Below are 13651 nucleotides of genomic sequence, written 5' to 3'. Positions count from 1 at the left end.
GCGTGCCACGAAGCCTCAAAACATAAAAAGACCTGTTTTGACAATCTCATATACACCAGGTGTTCTTCAAGGCCGAAACATTAGCGAGGCACGAGTGATAACTCCCTTGGTAAGCCACCGCATAGATAGGCGTCGCAGAATGAATTATGCAGAATAAACGGTCGGATGGAGTTAATGCCACCGGGGTATGCGTGTTCAGCAAGCGACCCTTACATTGATCGTGACATATTGGTATATGTCTCGGCCAGCATACTTTTGGTTTTTACGTAAAGTATTTGCCGCTACTGCTCATCGATATAAACTCAAAGTGCACTTAATAATTTGCGAGGCCCCGTCGCAGCAGCGAGAAAATGATGCTGTCAGTGTTGATCGCTGATCGATGCTAACCTAGAAAGTGAGCAAGACAGAGAGAGAGTGAGAGAGAGGTCATAAGGGAAAAGCAGGGTGATTAAACACGCTGAGCCCGCTAGGATACCCTACACTGGGGAAGGGGACTGAAAGATAAGGAATAGAGAAGTGTACACACTGCATTGTACACACGCAGTTAAGGCCAGAATACATGGAGCGAACTTTCACGACGGAGTTCGGACGGCAGAAAATCTGCCGCTCCGCGACGCCGTATGTTCGTCGGGCTGCGCTACATGGAGCGAAGACACGGCGGCCGCCGCCGGTGAGTCGCTGCATTGTTATCGGTGTGGCTAGGCAGTTTGATTCGCGCTAAGCCACTACTTCAAATATAACGAGGCAACTGCGCTGTAGTGAAACCCATGACAGAAAAGAAAGAATTTTAACGACAACTATTATCGCTTTTGAATTGCGGAACACTATAAAAACGCGTAATTTTTTTAAATAAATGATTTCTAGTGTTTTTTATGTGTTTGAGAGATTCATGTGCCGATGTAGTTCAAAGAAAGCGACGATGCTATGCGTTGTGGCAACACTTGGCGGGTAAACAACTTTCGGCACCCCCAACTCCGCGGCTCTGTTCTGTGGCTCAACGCGCGCGCGGCCGAAGCAAGCAGACCCGAAAGTAGCGCACGTGAGCTTGTCTAACCATGGCTGTTATTAACTTATTAACCGCTTCAGATGCCATGAGTACGAAAAGCAGGAGACCGGCGTGAACGATAGAGCGGGATAGGGATACACGGACAAGCGGGGAAGCCTAGCCGGAAGTCGGGGCGGATAGTGAGACCTGATTGGCTCGCTTTGGGGCGCCGCTCGTTTGCCGCTTCCGGTATCGTCGCCGCCCGACGAACTTTTCTGTGCCAGCTGGATCGGCGGCGAACGACGTTTTCTCCGCCGCCGCGCGTCGCGCGTACGCCGCCGGGCGTTGAACGCCGACTATTCGTCGCATATTCGCTCCATGTATTCTGGCCTTTAGGCGTTCATCGTCAATCGCAAGCGGTCATAGAGGCCGTTATAGCAACCGTAGCTGCGCTTTCGGGGCTTTATAAGTCGGACACGCACGAGATCATGGTCCCAAGATCTTCTCTTATGTGAAAAGCCTGTCATATAAGTGCCCTAAAACTCTTCGAAGGACAATCCTCAAATCCTGATGGCCATTTCAATTAGGAATAAGTAGGCATTCGTAAAAGGAACTCCTAGACGTAGGCGGTACAATATTGTTTCTTCCCAGCAGGCAAAACCAGGTAAAGGTTGTAATTTCATATCGGCGCCGGTGCTTAAATTTCGCTGTATTGCATTTTCTTAGACTAATAATGTGGGCCAAACCACTGAGGTACCACGCTGAATCCGTACTCGACAATAGGATCGAGGCGCTCTTACATTATCCGCTTGCGTCACGGGCAGCTTTTTCTGCACTTTCCCTAGAAGTGACGTTGCAGTGCCCGGAGAGTGAGCGAATTGCCGTCTAGGCAAATTTAAACGCACGGCAACTAGGGACACAGGGGACAATGACTATTATTGCGTTAGCATTGTTACGGTACCTCATGGACTCTCTGTGTGCTAATAGCCTATTTATCTAACTGTGTATGCATGGATGTATCTAACCGTTTTTCGACAACGTGGGTCACTTTGTAGTTCATGGTCAAATGGTTAGAGCTACAGGCAGCTAGTGCTGAGAAAACAGGCCTCGCAACCCACCATCGGAACAACTTGGGTCTCTGAGTAGGTCACAACGTGTACAGATGTTCCGCTCTTCAACGCACATCTTTTGCGCCAACATGGCTCACTAGACTCGGCACTGAGCAGGTGCCGCGGTGCGATCGAACACTTTGACGCCTACTCGGTGTAATATCTATGCGCCAGTAGGCGCGTGCTGGTCTTCAATGAACGTCTGTGACGCCAACTTGGGTAACTCGGTGTGTGACAATGGGAATGCGCCGTTCTGCAATGACGCGAAAGACCACTTAAATTTCTTCCACGTTGAGCACAATTCAACCCACGTCAGAAGGGTTCCTCAAGGCTAGAAGCCCGACTCTTTAGCAGGCTGCGTCACAAATGCACCAGACATATGCCGCTTTTCAATGAACGTCTTTCGGGCCAACGCTTTGACGAGCTGCGCCACGAATGCGCTGTGTAAGTGCCACTCTTCAATTAACATTTCGCTAAGTGGGATGCCTGAGTGTGTGCAAATGGGTGTGCGGCAAGCGAGGCAACTATTCTCAGCATTCGCACGCATCGGTGCGCCACGCTTCTCGTGGCGTATGCCAAGCGCGGACTTCTCGGCAGCGCCAATAGATGGCGCATCATGTCTGTAAGTTAGCGCGAGGAAGTAGCCCAGCGAGAGACCCAGCCAGATAGGTGGACAGGTACTGCAAAGTAAGATAAGTATCCTAAGAATTCTAGTCGCATTGAAACTACATTTCTTACAGCTGTGTAAAAAGACCCTGATGCGCTGTAAGACACTGATACGCCAACTGTCAGGGTTGAGAAGTTGATGAAAGCGCACACCCCTGTTCTCAGAAGGCGCCGCTGGATTACGAAGCTGACTTAGCGTAACCACGCTTTTGGCGCATTTTTTGAGAGCGTCGTTTCCAAGCAGCGGTTGCTAGCCAAGAAATATTTCCTTTTCCCTTCTTTCGTCAGGTTTTTTCAAATTGGCGAAGCGTTCATCAGTAGACTTGATAAATCGGAAGACGAAGTTTATGAAGCTGCTTTGACTGTCGCGCATTTCACAGATTCAAAGAAACACATTTAAGTGAACGTCAGAGAGGGATACTAAAGCTGTTTGAATTGGTAAAATATCAGCTAAAACCATTCTTTTCATTCGTCTCCCTAGGATACAGTTATCATTACCGCATAAGATGAAGTTCAAACTTCCCTTTCTTGAATTTCGCACCGATATCTAAATGCCAGGACGAGGTTGTGATGACTTAAATTTCAAAGTAATTTCTTGTACTCACCCCCCACCACCACCCCATATTTTCGCAACAAAAGTTCGAAGTTCAACTTGCTAGGCTGAGTTCTTGGTTCTACTAGCATGCAGGGCAGGTATTTTTATGCGAAGCATATTACGAGAGCTCAACTCAGCTCCTCAGGCGCGGCGGTGTCGCCTTGAAACCACGTGACACCGTGACGTCACGACAGAGGAGAAGTGGCTTTGGCTCAACTCTTGCAAGACGGGCTGGGTGGGAATCGAACCAGGGTCTCCGGAGTGTGGGACGGAGACGCTACCACTGAGCCACGAGTACGATGCTTCAAAGCGGTACAAAAGCGCCTCTAGTGAATGCGGTGTTGCCTTAGAAACGAGCTGTTTCTAAGGCGTGCGTCTCTTGCTCAGGCGCACATTCCGTTGCCGCGCCGAACGCTGCTTTGCTCGACGCTCACCGCGTCCAATGCGGGGCGCGTATAGTCGCTGCCCTGTAGCCCATTGTCTTACACCCCTTGGCGGGTCGACGGGAACGCTGTCGCGTTCCACTCTTGAAGGCGAAGCAGTAATGCATGAGTTGTTTCTTCGTCTAGCCGAACCAAATATAGCCAAGCAACAGCAGTTCACCAGGCTAAACAGTGGTTCAACAACTAAAATAAAGGCTAGTATGCTTCGCATCCTGTGCTTAACCTTACCTAAGCCACAGCCATTTTTTTTACTGATAAATATATATTTATGGCAATCTCTGACTACATGGCGAGCTGATGCGATAACTTAATGGCAGTGTCGCCAAGAGTGACAGCCTAATTTAATTGTTCCTTTACGTTGTCACCATCGACTTATCTTAGTGAACAATTTCACTACCACTTGTGGGCACTGTTAGCTTCGCGAATTAGAGATGACCGCTTTCTGGGAAAGACAACATCTCCGGAAAAAGAAAAAAATGAAACGGAAGAATAAATATCCTCTAATAACTGAAACAACGCGCTCTCGCCATATTTGAAAGACAACGTTGCTCTTCCCGCTCTTGGCACTTTTTATTTTCTCTGTTATCATGTGACAACATTGCACTGCTTGGCCACATTATTGAAATAAACACTTAGCACCGCACTTGCGTGTAGGGTAGCCAACCGGGCTCAGTCCTGGTCAGCCTCCCATCTTTTCACTTATGCTTCTCTCTCTTACTGGCACCGCTCACTGTCAGGCTCCTAGGGACACTTACTTGCCGAGAAGCTACAAAATTATTGCAACTTCAGTGTCCCACATTTCAGAGGGCAAGGTTTAAAATACGTTGTCGATTTCAAAAATATTGTGTAAATAGACTAGGCGAGTAAAATACATGAACTCCGTTTATGCAGAATGCGGACTAGAAAAAAAAAGAGAAACGTTACATTTTGCTAAACTTGAGCCGGAAAAAAAAAACATTGCTATACGCAAAGACATATTTCGAATTTCCGAATAAAAAGCGCAGGTCACTGTACATTATGTCTAATATGAAAGAGCAGAAATCTAGGTTTTCTTTTTTCATTTTGTACGTAGCGGGGATACGTAGTGGTACGTAGCGCTGGTGCACATAGAACTCAAGTCAGCAACTTTCGCGTCCGCCGAAAAAGGCGTATATATTTCTCTACTTCTGAAAGGCGCTGTTAGTTCTAGACCTCTCGTGCGCATCAGCTCAAGGGAGGCAACGCGGACGACATCTGCACTCGAAACCGGATGCCGTGCTTGCTGTGCTCGCATTATGCGGAATCGTGGAGAAGAGGGTTGACAGGTGTCTCCGACATGTTCGCTGAGGGCGACGGCCCAACACTGAACCGCCTCACATCGTAAGAAAGATCACCGCGGTTATCTTGAATAAGTGCGCTGTCGCTTCTGCACATTTTAGTAGGCGCTTTTTTTTCTTCATCAGAGATAAGACGAAGTGGTCTCAACCGAAATTCTCCATTAAAGATAAAGTTGCGAATGACAGCGCTTCGCCTACAGGCTATTGGAATTTTTGCGGTTGACGACCGTATGGTTGCGGATTCTCTACGAGTTGTAGAGCGTTTTCACTCTGGCAGTTCTGCTTCTTTCGGAAAAGTTGTAAGCACGTCGTAGGTGTAGTTCGATCGTACATTTCTAACATCGAGTTACGCTAGTCTTGAATTTCATGGCGAGAATGGGCAGGCGAAACTCGCTCACCATTGCCTTCCGAGAGCGGTGAGAAGAATGCGGGAGGAAAAAATCCGTGTGTGTCACCGTGAAACCTTGCGAGGAAAATATGTGATAAATAATATTTGACAAATAAATGTAACTGCCCAACTATTCGCTCTTGCAACAAGAAAACGTTCTGTTTGTTATTGCGCCACGTGACTGCTTTTATTTAGGCAGCATATAAATTTTTGTTCGACATTCCGCACGCATATAACGTCGTCGAAACGCTCGCGTCCGATCTGGAAAAGAATATGTCGAACCTAAACGAATAAGTAAACGTACTTCAATTTATACTGGTCATTTGTCTCGGAGACACGCATGCTGTCTCGATGCAAAAGATGACTTTCAAGCCAAGAAAAGGGCCAATTGAAAAAGGTTTTACCAGTTAAAAAAAGAATACAGCCTTTCGCTCATATGCTCATATATATATACATACAATCGGTGCAACTCAGCACGTTGTAAAGTGGCTACGCAATTTACAACCAATATAGAAAGAGATACTACAATGAGACTAGTGAGACGGTTGAGTGATACCCTACGCAATTTTCTGGCATAGTTGGATTATCGTGCTCTTATTGCAATAGGTGCGGCATGAAAACTTTTATTCTTTCTATGCTGTCCAGCTGCTAAGCGTTGTTCTTGGCATCCACGCATTTTCATTTTTCATGCTCTTTTCTGCTGATTTTCATATTTTCAGGCCGAAAACAGTGATTTATCGTCCTCTTCGGCTATCGAGGATAACCATATTTTTCAAGTAGACATATGAGCCTTTGAAAAACACTAGCACATAAATGGTCTGCGCACGCAGCAATGTGAAAGTGACGGCAACAATACGTGACGCTTCAATAAATTTGCCTCTCAGGGCTACAGATTTGAGACCTATACAGTGGGAGCTCGTCCCAGGCATGAAGAAAATAAATGACCCATACAGGGAGCTGATACTGCTCGAGCCCTTGTATTTCTTCGACAGGTCATTCATAAAAGCGGAGCAAACGTAAATCTAAGGGAAACACAGCTGTGGTGTTTTAAAGAAGGAGTGCATTCTTTGGAGGCCGTTTTTTCGCTGGTGCATGTGTTTGTATTGTCCATGTGAGTTTAAGTCGTGGAAACATGTTTTGTTTTTCTAGATTTTATTTCCGCAACATTGCCTGCTCTTCATTACCTTATAAGACGATTGTAGGGAGTCAATATACGTATCCAGAACGATGAGCAACTTTGACGTGACAGAGAAATAAAGAAAAGGCGCTGGAGAACAACTCGTGAAAGAACGATTTGAACAATTTGATACTTTTGAGAGGACAACCAAGTAATGCACGAGTAGTACGTCATAAATCTAGCAAGAAATATGGGAGAGGCAAAAAACAAATACACATACCAGAGATAAATGTAGGTATAACGTTTGCAGGCAATGCTATTTTTTTCCGTATATGCTATATGTGCCGCAAAGTTAAGATGAATTGTAGAAGTTGTCCTGAAGAACTAAGACTTCACATTCATGCATCGATAAGAGACTTTCGAATATGTGAACGTCCTCTGTCTTGGTCTTATCTTTGCTGTTCATGGTCTGAAGAACTTCTTCATAAGCATAGAAGGTTTTGATACAAAAGAACACAAAAGAGTGTAAAGGTTCCGTCTGAGAAAAATATGAACTTTAGCAAAGCTGGATGCTGTAGAAAAAAATTACGTCAGAACCCATTTAACGATGATGGTCGACGCTAGTGTGTTAGTATTGAATGAATATAGCGGCACAACGTATTGCCACCATCGAAATGAATTATGTATAAGTCATGTACTGCAGCGGGAGACCTGTTTCGAGCTTCCCTAGGAACACCCGGCGCCTCCTGGCACCGCCACTACGAAGCATGTGCGCGGCCTCCGAGACGCATGGAGTGCCAGTGAATGCCAACGCTAAGAATCGCGTCATACGGTATCCGAGCTCCTCCCTCACTCTTCTTTCTGGACACGCTGCGCCATCTAGTACCACTGCCTAGAAGTCCGTGCGTGGCAGCGGAGACGAGAAGCGTGGTGCGCCGGCGGTTGCGAACGTTGGTAATACTCCCTTCGCTTACCGAAAATATAGTGGCGCATATTCAATGACCCAAGTAGGCTAGAGGTTCGTTAAAGAGAAACACAAACCCAGACCATTTATAGCATAGATCGCTAGCGCGTTGGCCTGAAAGGCATTAATTGAAAAGCGGCACCATTTCTATAGCAGCCCATCTCTGTCCCGGTACAGACGGCACCGGGAAAGCAAAGGGCAGAGAAAGAGGGTTATGAGGAGTGACGATGAGCACAGGGATGGAAGACATAGTCACGTGTATGTACGTTAACGCCTAAAATACATGCGCGAGTCTCGGCGTCAATACAGTTTTGCGGAGGAGGGAACGTTAGACGAAAACGTTCACGCACTGCCTCCATAACAAAGTGTGAAGTAGTATTACATCTAAATTCACAACGCACTCCAACTGCTTGTGTGAAATTTGTGGTACCAAACATTACAAAAACTTCGTGGTTTTCTTTGGCCTAGTAAGAACCTGCGATTATTGATCGCAAGGAAGCCGACGGATATTCGTTGTGATATTCACGCCTGTGGCAATGGTCTAGTCTATAGCAAGGCTATAGCAGATACTCAGTTTGATGAAGCGTGTGGAAAAAATCCCAGTGGAGCAGGCAAAATCACGAGCGAACTCACTAGCCCTGCTGCGATAGGTGTTGGTTTGCATTCCTAGAAGCGATGTTAGCACATGAAACCAGCTATGGGTCGCGGCCTACTTTGCCGTTTGCCTTTACACACAGAACGCCCAAAGCTTGCGAGACCTCCACAACTAAGATCGAAATAAATGTGATTGAATTTAGCCAGAGATTTAATCTTCCGTTAACTTGAGTAGAAGTATGAGAGAGAGGAAGAGAGATGTGTGAATTCGAGCTAACAGGGATAGCCGATGTTGTGATTGACATTAAGGTAAAGAAATGGAGCTGGGCAGGTCATGTAATGCGTAGGTTAGATAACCGATGGACCATTAGGGTTACAGAAGGCGTGCCAAGAGAAGGGAAGCGCAGTCAAGGACGGCAGAAGACTAGGTGGGGTGATAAAATTAAGAAATTCGCAGGCGCTAGTTGGAATCGGTTGGCACAGGACAGGGGTAATTGGAGAACGCAGGGAATGGCCTTCATCCTGCAATGAACATAAAACAGGCTGATGATGATGATGAGGGTGGTGGTGACGATGATGACGGAATGTGTAGAAAAAATGTTGCCCGGTTTGTTTAATCCCATCTGAAGCGCAACCCTACATTTTTAAAGTGCAATATTTCGCATGCATTCCGCAAATCCGTGGTGAGATACTGTTCTGGGTATGTGCTCTCTACAGCTGCGCATAACGCGGGGCTTCTGATCCTGTTACCTCGGAAATAATAATTAGACCCTGCTGGTCCCAATTTCGTGGGCCGTGCAGCTACCTCGGCAGCACTCCAGCCGAAACCGTAGCCGCGAGGAATGCTTTAATTTGTAAAGGGCGAGCACCGCGGCTAATTGAGGCTGATTTCATTATGGCTCGCCGAACCTATTCTGCCGACTAACTGAAATGGCAGAGCGTGGCGTCGAGTCTCTCGCTTCCTCTTCGTTGCAGTACTACCAGAGGTCACCGCTCGACACAAGCGCTTTAGTTTGCTGCGATGACGCCTAAGCTTTCACCCCGTAACATTGTACCGATGACGATGAGAACGACTATATTTCATGGCTATATTTAATCGCCAACACAAAAATGCTTTACTGCTGGTCTAAAGGTGCGTTGTTTTTCCCTTCACTTCAATTAGGTGTGAAGTTAGAGGGAGTGTCTGAAATGGTCGCCTCCATAAGCTCTGCCCTCCACTGAACATGCAAATGCCATCGCATTCTTCTGGCTATCATATAACTTTACTGGCTAGGAGTCAATTTTACGAAAACCTATACTCAGGGTTCATTGGAATGACATGCACATATGCGACTAGCGCAGCCGTGGAGCAGCCATCGGGGATGTGTGTATTTGTACTCGTTATCACATTGAGCTCGACCTTCTTCAGACGGTGCTAATACGGATGGAGTGCAAACTATTTTCATAGAAAAAAAGCTCATGCCCATCTCGTGCGTCGAACGCTCACAAAACTGCGGCTATTTTTGAAATTACCCAATTTAGACTGTGATGAACAGTGTCTGCCTTATTTCTTTTTTCACCTTTAACCTGCCCCCCTGAACAGGGTAGCAATGGGGACATGCATTTGGTTGACTTCCCGCCTTTGCTTATTTGACTCTCCTGTTCCTAGAAGCAGCGTTTATAGCGCCTCTTTTCATTAACGTGAGAGATAATTGCGATACGCTTGGCCACTGCTGCTTGTGTCCCATTAAAAAGGAAGAAGCAAATGGGCAACCAAGGGGTCATTGCACAGCGTTAATAGTATTATAAAGCTATGACACCTATATCACTCGATGAATTTCAAAACAGCATGAAAAAATCTTCGCAGGAAAGGGCAGGGTGTATTAAAACAGGGATAATGTCTGTGAGCACCCAGGCGTCATGCAATAGAATGAAAAGCTATGAATGTGCCATGCAGGTCAGTGTGAATTGGAAGAATTTAGCTTAAGAAGTAAACAATTCTTCAGTCTTGTGGTCAACATAAAAAAAATTTAATTTGACGTTTTCCAGGAAGTCCTAGATTTTTGCACCCTTACACTTTGCTGGCAGTGGTTTTACGTACTTTATAAATAAATGTCCCAAGAAGAGTGGTTATCCCGGAAGAGCTTTCTTTTTAACTATTAACTTTATTTCGGTGAGAGCCAGTTCGGTTGCTTCGCGATGCGTCCTTTCTAAAAAACTAGCAAAATATAAAGCATTCCGGGTATTGTACTTGAGACACACACTCGAAATTCATTGAAGCGCGCAAAGTTTCCTGGCACTGCTTTTGGAATCGCTTCAAATCGACACCTCCTTCGTTTGATTTACTGCCTTGGAAAACTGGCAGTCGGTGAGTGTGTGTCACGATCAATAGAGCCGAGGTACTTCAAGCTGAAGGACGGCAGCCTTTGATATATTGAGAACTTGACAGTGCGCGCGTCTTTCCTCTGGTGTTTCCGGGCGTTATTTCTGAATACCACGGTTGAGAAGTCTGTGAAAGATACAACATTGCCGGATCCCGAAAGAAGGAGTTTGCAGCAACGGAAAAAGTGCGAAGAAGAGTAATAAGCAAAGTGACGTAACTCAGAAAAACAAGAAACACCATCGATGGCTGTTGTGCGATTCCGCCCTGATATACGTATGAGCACAAATCTCGCCTCTTGACAGTGAGAAAGATGTTCGAACGGGAGACTATTAATCTTGGCACGGCTGCTCGCCATGGGTAGTTCCATCTTTTTTATTAGAACTTGTACTTTCGTAGCTTCTTCGAAGAAGTTCCGTTCTGCGGAGTGAGTTTCTTTTCGTTACAACTATATGAATTTAATTTGGACCACTGCATTGCTGCAGAGAAAGGAGAGCCGAATCTAGCTCGAAGTCACTTTACACTTTTTTGCTTGCCTTCCAAGAATATATCATGAAAGTGTAATGCAAAGGTTTAGAACGCCCTTGCAACCAGTTCTTTTCGTGTTCAGTACTCGTAACATTATTTATTTATTTATTTATTTATTTATTTATTTATTTATTTATTTATTTATTTATTTATTTATTTATTTATTTATTTATTTACCCGTAAAGGTTTGTTTACCATGATCTGCAACGCAGCGCCTGTGATCAAACGGATTCCAAGGCGACACCGACATACAACAAAGTGGGTTGATAGACTCCGGAATTGTGTAACAATGTTTAGTTGTCTACTTTTTTATATGTCGGCGCCCCGGTATAGTCTCGGAGCCCCTTCGACGACTACGGGTGCCATGTCGCAGCTGATATTTAACGCGATTTTAATGCTTCTCATGTTTAGGTCTGTCGGAGGAGAGCTCACGCACAATACAACTGAGTAATCTATGTTAATATATGAACAAAATAGCGCATGCATTGACGTGAGGTCTCAGGACAGAACTCTAACGAGTTGGAAGAAAATTTCCAGGATTCAGAATCATAGCCAGCATGCGCACCCTAAAAACTCAATTGAAGGAAGTGCCCGATTGTTTCCGCTTGCAGAGTTCCAGCGGTTTACTGTGCAAGGGAACTAATTGTACGCGTGTAGTAAGGAGTAAAAATAAGTTTGTCAGAACAATTTGTAAAAGGACGGTTTAGCGACAATGAAGTATGTCGTCTACGACAAAAGGCAAGATAAGTAAGCTACGCTGTGGAATTTGTTTTTTTTTTAGTAATACCATGTTTCGACTTAAGTGAGCTTAATTTTAATGAAGAGTATGAACATTATTGCTCGTTTGCCGTCCTCATACTGTGAATTTTCTTCCACTGCATTAAGAATTTTTTAGAAACAGCAATCCAAAGACAATGGTATTTATGGAACTTTCAAGAATTTGTCTCTGGGACAAACCCAGGCACTTCTAATAAATTATGGAATAAAATATGCACCATTTTCATTCTAATGGCTTTTATGCACCACAGTAAATGATCTTTTTTTTTCTTTTGAAACAATAAAGTTACAAATTTACTTTGTTTTGTGGGAACTTCTCAAATATGTGCTTGCTTCAACAATATTTCAGGGATGACCATAGAATATGCGTATGTGTGCATTATAGGCATGTGTACCTAGTGTCGTGGCTCAGTTATATTGACCAGCTCAATTATTGGGCTATGACAAAAATGTTCGCTTGGGAAACTGACGAAGACGGCTGCAAAGGCAGAATAAATGTATCTGCTTTCTTGCAGTACTGCGGATTCGGCAGTTCACAATCGACGAATTACCGCAATTGCATTAAGTGCATTTCTACTTTAGGTTCTCGTACATGTTACACAACACTCTGCCGCATCTGTTAAGAAGGCATGAAAATATTTCAAGTCGCTGTTTCGCGCACAGCACGATGATCGACGATAGATAAACTGAGATCCCTATCTTTTTCCCATCTCACAGCACGGACACACAGGCTTTTGCGGCTTACTTGGCTAGGACGGCGGAACATTAAAATGTCCTATGAAACTGCTTGAACAATCACGTCAACCGGGAGCAATGCCGGTGATTGGAAATGAAGTATCTTACTTCCTATATGGGGAAGGTGCGTGCGAGGTAAAAGACACAAACTCATTACAGTGTACGAGATGTGAGACGCGCGAACTGAAACTGTTCTGACTGTTTCGGTCTGATAGAAGTAGGCCCAGCAGCCTTCCCCCAATGTCCAACGGGAAAATCATGTCTTAGATTACATGGTAGCTAAATTGCTGTTTCCTACTTCATTTAGCTTTTTTGTTTGTTTGTTTGTTTGTTTGAGTTCATTTATTTTCACCTCATCAACAGGTGATTCGCGCTGAAGCATTTGTGGTGTCCTATGCATCATACAGCTAATATGTGCTTGTCATTACCTTATTGCCAACAATAACTTGGCACAAGCTAAATATGTTTTGGCAATCTTAGAGGGAAATGAGAGTGACGCTTTTGATTTTTTGGTTCCGAAAGTGAACCGTCGTACAATGTAATGTTTTGAAAAGTTTAGTTGTCAAACAAGCAAATATTTTGACATTACACGCTGCTCCACGTGGCGGCCCGACGAATCTGCGAGAATGTTGTCGGCAGGTTCATTGCCATTCAATCAGACACTTAATACTATTTTTTTGCCATCAGCTGGAAGGGATGTCACTGTCGCCTTACCGGGCATTCGGACGCCAACGTCAGACAAAAGAATCCACTCTCCACCTATAGCAACGCTCTGAGTGCCAGGACTTCAAAAAAAATTTCCGCGTGTACTATCGTTGCTTTCTTTAATTTTTCACTATAAACATGATATATTCTTCACCACACTTTTGCAGCCGAGCTGGCTGGCTGCTGTAAGCTGAGCTGACTGATGACTGATCACCAACCATTTAGCTTCAGCACCTCGCGCGGAGGAAATATCACTTTTCTGTTAATGCTTTCACTGGTCGACACTGGCCAAAGGGGTTGCCCTATCTTCATTTCTAATATATAACTCATCAATATATCATGCTCACATCCCTCGTTGTTGAAACGCCCA

This window comes from Dermacentor albipictus, chromosome 3 (genome assembly GCF_038994185.2).
Source record: "Dermacentor albipictus isolate Rhodes 1998 colony chromosome 3, USDA_Dalb.pri_finalv2, whole genome shotgun sequence".
NCBI classification, from domain to species: Eukaryota; Metazoa; Arthropoda; class Arachnida; order Ixodida; family Ixodidae; genus Dermacentor; species Dermacentor albipictus.
This window is presented reverse-complemented; position numbering follows the sequence as displayed.